The sequence below is a fragment of the Dipodomys spectabilis genome, unplaced genomic scaffold (genome assembly GCF_019054845.1).
Source record: "Dipodomys spectabilis isolate Male_0828 unplaced genomic scaffold, ASM1905484v1 ptg000183l, whole genome shotgun sequence".
NCBI lineage: Eukaryota > Metazoa > Chordata > Mammalia > Rodentia > Heteromyidae > Dipodomys > Dipodomys spectabilis.
Window position 1 is genome coordinate 3,080,151 of NW_024870860.1, and position 10,963 is coordinate 3,091,113.

At 36.1% G+C, this 10,963-nt stretch overlaps 1 non-coding gene across 1 annotated transcript; it reads right to left on the minus strand.

Moving 5' to 3' along the window:
* Positions 1-8,381: 8,381 nt before the first annotated feature.
* On the minus strand, positions 8,382-8,488 carry LOC122121089. The gene has a single exon (XR_006149878.1). It is a non-coding gene; the product is annotated as a U6 spliceosomal RNA (small nuclear RNA).
* Positions 8,489-10,963: the final 2,475 nt, after the last annotated feature.

A 10,963-nucleotide genomic window follows, 5' to 3' on the forward strand; every position in this document is an offset into this window, starting at 1 on the left:
TGATGAGTCCTGCCTGGTTTTGGGATGAGGGTTATGATGGCTTCATAGAATGTGTTCGGTAGTCAGCTTTCTCTTTCAATTTCATTGACGAGTTGGAGGAGTATTGGTGTGAGCTCTGCTTTGAAGGCCTTGTAAAATTCCGTTGTAAAACCATCTGGTCCTGGACTTTTCTTAGCTGGGAGATCTCTTATTGCTGTTTCTATTTCAATGCTTGATATGGGCCCGTTAAGATGGTTTAACTCACCTTGGTTTAGTTTTAGCATGACAATATTGCTAGGAAAAGGCCCATTTCTGTCAAGTTCTCAAACTTATTAGCATAAAGTTTTGAGAAGTATTCCCTTATAATGTTCTGAATCTTGGTTGTTTCTGTGGTGATGTTTCCATTCTCATCTCTGAGTTTATTAATTTGGGTGTGTTCTCTTCTTATCATGTTAAGATTTGCTAAGGGTCTGTCAATTTTGTTAAGTTTTTCGAAGAACCAAGTCTTTGTTTTGTTTATTCTTTCTATAGTTTTTTTGGATTCTAATTCATTTAATTCCGATTTAATTTTAATTATTTCTTTCCGCCTACTGGATTGGGGTTTATCTTGCTGCTCTTTTTCAAGGAGGTTTAGATGTGTCATTAAATTGTTTGTTTCAGATCTCTCCAATTTGTTGATGTAGGAGCTCAGAGCTATAAACTTGCCTCTGAGTACTGCCTTTGCTGTGTCCCAGAGGAGCTGGTAGTTTGTGTGTTCATTTTTTTTGAATAGCATGAACATTTGAATTTCCTTTCTAATCTCTTCCATGACCCACTCATGATTCAGCAGTGTGTTGTTCAGCCTCCATGTGATACCGGACTTTCTTTGGTGGCTTTTGGTGTTGAGTTCTAATTTTATTCCCTTGTGGTCAGAGAGAATGTAAGGTATAACTTCAATGTTTCTGAATTTAGACAAGTTTGCTTTGTGGCCTAAAATGTGGTCTATTTTAGAATACGTTCCATGTGCTGCTGAGAGAAACATGTATTCTGATGCTGCTGGGTGAAATGTTCCGTAGATGTCTGTTAAGTCTAGTTGATCTATGCAGCTGTTTAGATCTGCTGTCTCTCTGTTGAGTTTTTGCCGAGTTGATCTATCTAGTGGGGTGAGTGGTGTGTTAAAATACTCAAAAATTAATGTCTTTGGATCTATATGGGATTTGAGGGAAAGTAGTGTTTCTTTGATAAATTTGGGTGCTCCAATGTTTGTCGAGTGGATATTCAGAATTGTAATATCCTCCTGAAAGAGAGATCCCTTAATTAGTATGTAGCGACCTTCTTTATCTCTTCTCACGAATTTTAATTTGAAGTCTATTTAATCTGATATTAGGATTCCAACTCCCGCCTGTTTATGGGGGCCGTTTGCTTGGTAGATTTTGTTCCAACCTTTAACATTGAAAATGTGTTTGTTTTTACGGGCAAGATGTGACTCCTGAAGGCAGCAGATAGAAAAGTCTTGTTTTTTTTTATCCAACTAGACAGTCTATGTCGCTTAATTGGAGAGTTCAGTCCTTCAACGTTAAGAGAAAGGACTGAGAGGTATTTGGGAGTTCCTGCCATGTTATCCACCTTCTTGGGGGCAGCGAAACTGGGTTCTTCCTATGGTTCTTTGTTTCTCATTTTGGGTGCAGTTTCTTGGCCTTTATTGTGGTCTTGTTGGTTTTCTATGTGTAGGACATCTTTAAGAATCTTTTGTAGGGCTGGTTTGGTGGAGATGTATTGTTTCATTTTTTCTTTGCTATGGAAGGTTTTTATTTGGCCTTCAGTTATGAAGGAGAGTTTAGCTGGGTACAGTATTCTTGGTTGATAGTTGTTTGTTTTTAGGGCATGGCATACATCATTCCAGGCTCTTTTTGCTTTGATTGTCTCTGCTGAGAAATCTGAGGTGATTCTAATTGGTTTCCCTTTATAGGTGATTAACCTTTTCTCCCTGACAGCTTTAAGGATCTTTTCCTTGGTCTGAGTTGATCCTATGTGGATTTTAATGTGATGGTGGGATGTCAGATTCTGGTCTGGTCTATTTGGGGTTCTAAAAGCTTCTTGTATCTGAATAGGCCTATCAACCAAAGTCTGTAGATCCACAATCAAAAGTCTGCAGATACAGTGAAGTTCAACAGATATACCTATTCAACATCAAACAACTATATAATAATGAGCTACAAACCGCAAAGTAGAATTTGGAAAACCAGAAATTATTACTTTTAGGGAGACATGTGGGTAAAAATAGGAAAAGAGAAATATGGGAAGGAACAGGGCGAGTTTACTTAACTAAGTCCTAATCGCAAAGTGGGAAAGAGGTTGGATAGGATAAAAGTAGAGAGAGAAAAAAAGAAGAAAGAGAAAGAGAAAAAAGAGACAAGAAAAAATAGAAAAGCAAAAATTAAAAAATAAAAAGTGTAATGATTAAAAATATGCAGATTGAAAATGAAATATTCAGAGAAGAACGTGGGTATAATGAGAGAACGGGAGGGAAATAAAGGAGACATGAAACCTTAAAAATAAAAATACTTAAAATATTATATAGGTATAAAGAGGTAATACTGCTAGGAATTTAAGTCTAAGAGGCTTTGAATTGAGTAATATATTTGTGGATTAAATGTGTATACAATGGGGGATAAAGTCTAATAATCGACTATGGGTATATCTGAGGATGTGCAGAACAACAATTAAGTCACACAAAGAAGAGCAAAAGAGCAGAAAAGGTGAAAAAAATGGGCAAAAAAGGAAAAAAATTAGACATTCAGTAGAGCTAAACAAAAAACAAAAATATTTTTTGAAAAGAAAGAACAAAAAAGGAAGAAAAACACACACACACATATACCCCTAAAATAAAAATTATAAGAGGAAGAGAAAAAAGTTACTAGTATAGATTTTTTTTTCAAAATGGTAAAAATTAAAAATAAAAAAAAAAAGTTTTAGAAGAAAAATATTTTTATAAAAGGAACCAAAAAAAAAAAAAAAAAGAAGAAGAAGAAACAGAGAAAAAACAAGTTCTTTGATTTTTTTTGGGAGTGGTGGGAAGATCTGTTATATCCATTGTGTCCATAACCAGCCTCTTGTTGGAGTCTCTGGTCTGCTTGTGGTATTTGATTTTCCTGTGGCTTAGTTGGTTTCTTAAGCAGTTTCTTTCAACAGACAGAAAAATGCTATGCTGTACAAAATATTTTGTGATCCTCTCCCCTGGCTAGTTCAATGGGAGGGAGATCTGCTTTGAGTATCACAAAAGAGGGAGATGGCTTTTTCCTCATGTTTGTAGATGTTCTGATGAGGCTAGGTTCTGGGTAGAGTTGAGGCCTTTCAGCACACCGTAGCTTTTCCCTGAGGAGACTTTGTGAGAGACTCACAGAGCCCAGCCTCGAGCCACTCTCAGGGTTTATGTTTACTGAATTTCAATGGATTGTCCATGCTGCTAAAGAGAGGGGCAGCCTCTGGCTCTGATTACCCAGTGAAGAAACCCACTCCTGGGTCTGGCGGCCTGAGCTGGCTGAATTTTCCCTGGATGGAGCTGAGTTTGCCATGTCACTTTAGGATCTTGGGACCTGCTAAATGACTCTAGTTTTCTTCCAAGGCCTGTGTTTGAGCTAGCAGGTCAGCCAAGCTTTGTCAGTATCAAACATGGAGATCTCCTGTAATGGCGGGGAGGGGTGGTCTTCCCTCCTCTGCTCCCTGAGAAGGAGTGAGGACGTTAGGCTTCTATTCACACCGCATTTTGGTTCCTGGATCATCTCTGGTCTGTGAACTGCAGGATGAAGATGTCTGCTCCTTGTCGGTTCTTGTTGGTGTTCAGTAGAATACACTCGCGTGCCATGTCTGGCTCCTTTGTCCTGGACTCTCTGTGTTGCAGGTATGGCGGCTATTGCCACCTCCACCACCACTGTAGCCCGCAATGGCGGTTGCTAGCAAGTGCTCAGATCTGTCTCCTTGCCTGGATTTTCCCTCTCTGGCCTAACTCTCTGAACTGTGATGGTACACTTGGTGTGATTCTCTGGCTTAAGTCTGTTCGCTGGAACTCTAAAATTCCTTTCTCTCTCTGGCCTGACTCTCTGTTCTGTGATGGCACACTTGGTGTGATTCTCTGGCTTAGGAATGTTCACTGGAACTCTAAAACTGCTTTCTATGCGAGAGCTTGTTTAGATTCCAGCTTCTCCTCCGCCATCTTCCCAGAAAGAAAGGTTGGACAAATGGGATTGTATGAAGTTGGAGAACTTCTGCATGGCAAAGGACATAGCTAGCAAGATCAACAGAAAGCGTACAGATTGGGAGAAGATCTTCACTAGCCATACAACAGACAAGGGTCTCATATCTAAAATATACTTGGAACTCAAAAAATTAAATCCCCCAACAACAAATCCTCAAAGAAACAACTGCCCAAAAATAAGTGGGCTAAAGACTTGAAGAGAAACTTCTCTGAAGAAGAATAAAAGATGGCCAATTGACACAGGACGAAAAATGCTCAATCTCCCTAGCCATAAAAGAAATGCAAATCAAAACAACATTGAGATACCACCTCATCCCAGTTAGAATGGCTATAATCAAGAACTCTAACAACAACAGATGTAGGAGGGGATTTGGACAGAAGGGAACCTTACTGCATTGTTGGTGGGATTGTAAACTTGTTCAACCACTTTGGAAAGCAGTATGAAGGTTCGTGAAAAGACTTCACATAGACCTCCCCTATGACCCAGCAATCCCACTTTTGAGCATTTACCCAAATGTTTAAAAACAAGACCACACTAAAGCGACCAGCACAACTATGTTTATTGCAGCATTATTTACCATAGCTAAGATATGGAACCAACACAGATGCCCCTCAGTAGATGAATGGATCAAGAAAATGTGGTATATATACACAATGGAATTCTATGCCTCCATCAGATAGAACAACATTGCCCCATTTGTTAGGAAATGGAAAAACTTGGAAAAAATTATATTAAATGAAGTAAGCCAGGCCCAATGAAACATAGGTCCCATGGTTTCCCTTATTTGCAAAATCTAGTATATGTATGAGTCAAGCGGAAAAGGTCAGATAATGTGATGTTAGGAAAATGAACCCTTAGATACGTATTTTAATGTTTTTTTATTTAATGCATTTGTTTCTAATGCATTTATAAGATTATCCCTTTGTTGCTTTGTATGTCCCTCCCCCACAGTATAACCCCTGCTTTCACTATATTTTATGTCAGTATAACTTGTGGAGGAGATGGGGAAAAAAAAGTCGTTTAAGGATACAGGTGGACCTGTTGCAACAATGAGAAGTACAAGTTGTCATGTAGAAAATGAGCTTTACAACGTTGGTGTGGGGGGGAGAGGGGAGGATTGGGAAGGGATGTGAAGGGTAAACAAAGGAGGAGGCTGCAATGCTTGATAAGAAATGTACGCAATATCCTGCCCATGTAATTGTAACCTCTCTGTACAGTATGTTCACAAAAAAAAAATTAAATTTGAAAAAAATAAAATAAAACTCCTTTCTCTGCGAGAGCTTGTTTAGCCTCCAGCTTCTCCTCCGCCATCTTCCCGGAACTCCTTATCATAGTAATTTTGAATTACATTTCTCTAATGATTTCACTTCACAAACCGTTAAGCCAGCATAGAAGTTGTATTAAACACAACTTTGTTAGCCCACTGGCGATTTTCAGGGCTTTATGGAAAAGATGTCTATTCAGAACTTTTGTCCAATTTTAATCAATTTTCTTGTTAATCTCATCTTTAATCTCTCTATACAAAATCGGTAATTAATTCAAGGTAGTAGATAGAAAAATATTAAGCCACTCCTAACATTTTTCAATTTTCAATAAAATGATATTGCTTAAATCATTTTCTGTTAATGCTTGAGACCTTATAATTCAATTTAGTTAGACCTTTAACAAGGCTATGTGCATTTTATTTATTTTACGTTAATTGTTCTTTCCAAAGTCTATGTGTCTAATTTCCCTTGCTCTCTTTCAGTCTCAAGTAGTTCAGATTTCAAACTGAAGAATAAATGGAAGGAAGCAAACAAAAAAAAATACAGTTCCTCTCATCTGATGATGCCTCTACAAGAAGGAAGAAAGAGTTCCTACTTCTAAGGACCTATGCTAGGATATCAAAAAGAGAATTCGTTCTTCTACGTCTTCCTTAAAATGTAAACCACAACATATCGCGAAGGTACTTTTATGTTTTATCAGTTTTTCACATTTTTATATGGACTTCACCTCAGTCTACAACATTCATTCATTATTCTTTCCCTGATACTTTTACACTACCAAGACGTAAGATATAAGATAACCAGTTTGATTTACAGAATAAGAAGTTATCACCCTGGTTTCCTTGGAAGCAGAACATGGTCAATAGATAACATTACTTCTGGTTTCTCACTACATGTAATGGTTTTTGTAATGCTTATTGCATTCTATTTAGTATTTAAAAAAAAAACTGCTGGCTAAACTCAAAGCTCCTTCACAGAAGTTTAGGTTAAGTACTTCACAAGTTTTATTTCCCTTAATTCTTAAGATAATATTTGTTATAATGCTAATGTTATTACCATTTTAGTGTTGGGAAAAATTGTAACTAAATGCCTTAAGTAGATGACCCAAAGACATACAGTGAGAAAGGAAATGAGGCAAAGTTTCCAAAAGCCTTTTAGCAGTACACAAAAGGTAGGTAAAATCTCTCCATTCTCTTACATTCTCAATTCAATATTCATATTGTCCAAGAAATAATAGCATAGCAATTAATGTCCATGGTGATTGTTTTCTGTTACATTTTGTCTTCAACACAGACTGTATTGGTGAGATTGGGTTATCATGTAGAGAGTTGAGCTTATAAATTGAGGAAACTTCCAGTTTCCTTTTTAAAAAGCACTAAAACTTTTAAATATTATCATTAACTGACTTTTAAGAATGAAAACCCTAAAAAATTCATATACAATCACCCAAAATGCTTTCAAAGTAGGAGATGATAAAACAGGACCTTGTGAAGTAAATTTTCTTCTACTTTTGAAATTATTCTGAAAACCTTGTGCTGTAATCCTAACTCCTCCGGACATCTACTCAGGAGCCCGAGATCTGTGGATAACAGTTGGAACCCAATCAGGGCAAAATAAATTCATGGGATAATTTTTCAAAAATTTATTGAACTAGCATAGGGCCATGAATGAAGATAGCTTATACAGTAGCTCACCAATCTAGAGAGGAAAGGCCTAGCAAGACCTTGAAGCCGCGATTTCAAATTCTGAGCATGCCAACAGAAATGCAATTTCCTGTACACGCATGCTACTTGCGCGCGCACGTGCACACACACACATACACACATACATCCATTCTAAATATCTTCATATCAGTGTTTTGCATTAATTTCTTTGTTAACGATATTATATAAGCAAAATAAAGGAAATAAACTCCTCCCTCTTAGAAAAGTTTTATACTTTTTATTGTAAAAATACTGTACACAGGTGTCATATTTACATGAGCTAGGTAATGAGAACAATTCCTAACAAGCATTGTTACCTCCTCCTTTATTTTTCCCCTACCATTCCTTCCCTCGCACCTCCACAAGTGCACTCCCCTCCCCCCTTCCCCTGCCTAAATTGTAACGTTCATTTTTCAGCATAGTGTCTTGTGCATCTCATTGTTACAATGGGTCAACCTGTATCCCTATTTAGGCATTTTGTTTTTTTCCTTCCTCTCCCCAAATTAGAAGAGCATATATACAAGATATAGGCGCATCAACTTCAAATACAGTGAAAACAGTTGTTATAGCATGGGGAGGAACCTATAAAAAGACACAAAATATCACATTGCACATTATAAGTACATTAGAAACAATAGCAAAAAAGAGAAAAATTCTTGTATCCCTATCTTGGGTTTCATTTCCCGGAACATCATGTTATCTCGTCATATGGACATACCTTTTGACCTTTTCTGCTTATAGTATGCATATATTAGTTATTGAAAATTAAGGAAACCATGGGACCTGTGTTCTTTTGGATTTGGCTTACTTCACTTAATATTTTTTCCATATCTTTCCAATTTCTAACAAATTGGATGATGCCATTCTTTCTGATGTAGGCATAGAATTCCATTGTTTATATAAAACACATCCTCTTGATCCATTCTTCTGCTGAGGAGCATCGGGGTTGGTTCCATATCTTAGTTATCTTAAATAATGCTGCAATAAATGTAGTTGTGCTGGTAGTTTTAGTATGGTCTTGTTTGTGATCATTTGGGTACATGCCCCAAAGTGGGATTTCTGGATCATAGGGGAGAACTATGTGGAGTCATTTGAGGAACCTCCATACTAATTTCCAAAATGGTTGAAAAAGTTTACACTCCCACCAAGAATGCAGTAAGGTTCCCTTCTGTCCACACCCCTCCAGCATCTATTGTTTTAAAACTATGGAATGCTTCAGGAATTTGCCTGTCATCCTTGCGCAGGGGCCATGCTAATCTTCTCAGTATCATTACAATGTTAGTTTATGTGATGCTGAATTGAGCACAGAATATTTTTTATATATAAAGTGTAATTGATTTTCTTAAACTAGGCAATTCAACAAAAAGTAAGTTTAGAATAATTGTGAAATTTTAGAACCATGTACTTCTTACATAAGCACACATTTAAGAATAATGTCAAGATGGACATGTCAAAAACAAAATAATTCCAGATATTTGTGGTTCAAGAGATGTGTAGGGGAAATAATTCAATTTTTCTATACAAGGCACATGTCATAATGAACACAGCAGCAAGTGTTAAGGCTTGTTAAAAATTTTAGTGTTTTATATCTATTTAATTTTAGGATTATATGCCAAAATTAGGACTGTTTGGCAGGTATAAAATTTTCTATAATGTATTTAAGATTTATGTTAGCAGACATATAGTACTAAGTATGTACATTTCAGAATTTATAGAAACGTTGTTAATGAGAAGTTGCAAAGTCTTTGTGTGAAGAAGGAGAATGAAGGGTTAAGACTTGCTTACTACACAGTTCTTGTTAAAATTTAGGGATTCCTTACTTTATATTTTAGCGAGGAACAAGAGATGATATAAGCCATAAACAAATAATGAGATGAGCCATAAATAATAACCTTAGTGTGTAACTTTGAAGACTATTCATAGCCTATAAAAATCTTGTTGAACATCATAATCTTAGGCGGTTTAAAATGTACAGGAATATGAGAAAATAGAAAATCTAATATGTAGTGCACTTCAAATACTAAAAACACTGGTAATTGTTTTGTTTTTTATTTTATTAATCATTATTTAATTATTGGTTTTCTTTGTAGCATTGTTTTACTTGTTATATAATACAACTTTTTGTTAGTCATCATTAGGAGGTACTTTGAGGAGGTTACTGGGGTGGTCAAACCATTTTTTTTATAGGTGCATGTGAATTTACAACTAGGAAAATTAAGAACAAAATATTTATTAAAAAATGATCAAGTAGAGTCTGAATCAGGAGAGTTGATACATGTCCACAACTAAAATCTTAGCCCTAGGTTGAAGCAACAGTATTACAGAGTTGAGGCCACAAATGTGAGAGACTGTGTTTTGTTTTGTTTTGTTTTATTTTGACTTTGTTGGTCATGGGGCTTGCACTCTGGGGCCTGAGTGCTGTTCCTCAGGCAAGGCTAGCGCTAACACTTGAGGCAGAGCACCATTTCCATCATTTTCTACTTATGTGGTGCTGAGGAATCAAACCCAGGGCCTCATGCATGAAAGGCAAGCACTCTACCACTGAGCCAACTTCCTAGCACTTGAGAGACTGTGTTTTTAAAAAAATCATCTAAACAACATTTTCCTTTTGCTTTGGGTTATATAAGGAAATATATAAATATCTTTTTCTATTTTTGTGAATTGTTGTAGTTCTAAATTTATAGTAACTTCAGCCACTTTATCCTTTTCAAAGTCATGAAATATCTCTGAGAGTTTGCTGCTGTGAAGATCGTTTTTGCATTTATAATTTCTTCTGAGTCACTTTTATTTTTATCAACATAACTTTATATTTCATGTTGATGGATTACAAATATCAAATACCGGCAAATGTACACATAGAGTCTAAAGATAGCAGTATGAATATTCTCATACAGCTCTTGTTTATCTATTATTCACTTTCAATATTATGATATTTCTCTCTCTCTTTCACTCTGTCTCATTTCCTCTCTTTCTCTTCCATGCCCCATGTCTGCTACTTAGAATTTCTGCTGGGCTACTATTACGCTTCAGGATCTACTAGTTTTGTGGGAACATGAAAGCAACCATCGGTTAACCTTGCATTCTTTAAGAGTTATGACAGTGACATGATATTATTCTTTGACATTCTAAATGGTAAAATAACATATCTAGGAGTTCCTTTTCACATTTACTTCTACTATAAATTTTATCTCATAGGAATCATTGGAATGGATAAGATACTTTAACCTGTGACATAAAATTATTTTTCTTTTATTTTTTTAATCTTCTACAAGATTACTTTATATATTTTTAAAAATTTTGTTCTTTTTATTATTTTTTCTTTTTTATTGTGAAAATACTGTACAGAGGGGTTGTAATTACATGGACAAGATAATGAGTACATTTCTTATCAAGCATTGTAGCGTCCTCCTTTGTTTCTCCTTCCCAGAACTTCCAATCCTCCCTGTCCCCCATATCAAATACTCCCCCCAACCAAAGTAGTAAAGTTCGTTTTTCGACATAAGTACTTGTACATATTAGTGTTGCAATGGGTCCACCCGTATCCTTATTTAAACGAATTGTTTTTTCCCACCCCCCCACAAATTATATCAACATCAAATACAGTGAAAGCAGGGGTTATACCGTGGGGGAGGGACATCCAAAGCAACAAAGAAATATTCTTTAAATATGTTAGAAAAAATCGCATTAAAAACATTTGAATACATATCTTAGGGTTCATGTCCCTAACATCAACCTATCTGACCTTTTCTGCTTGACTAAGACATATACTAGTTGTTGCAAA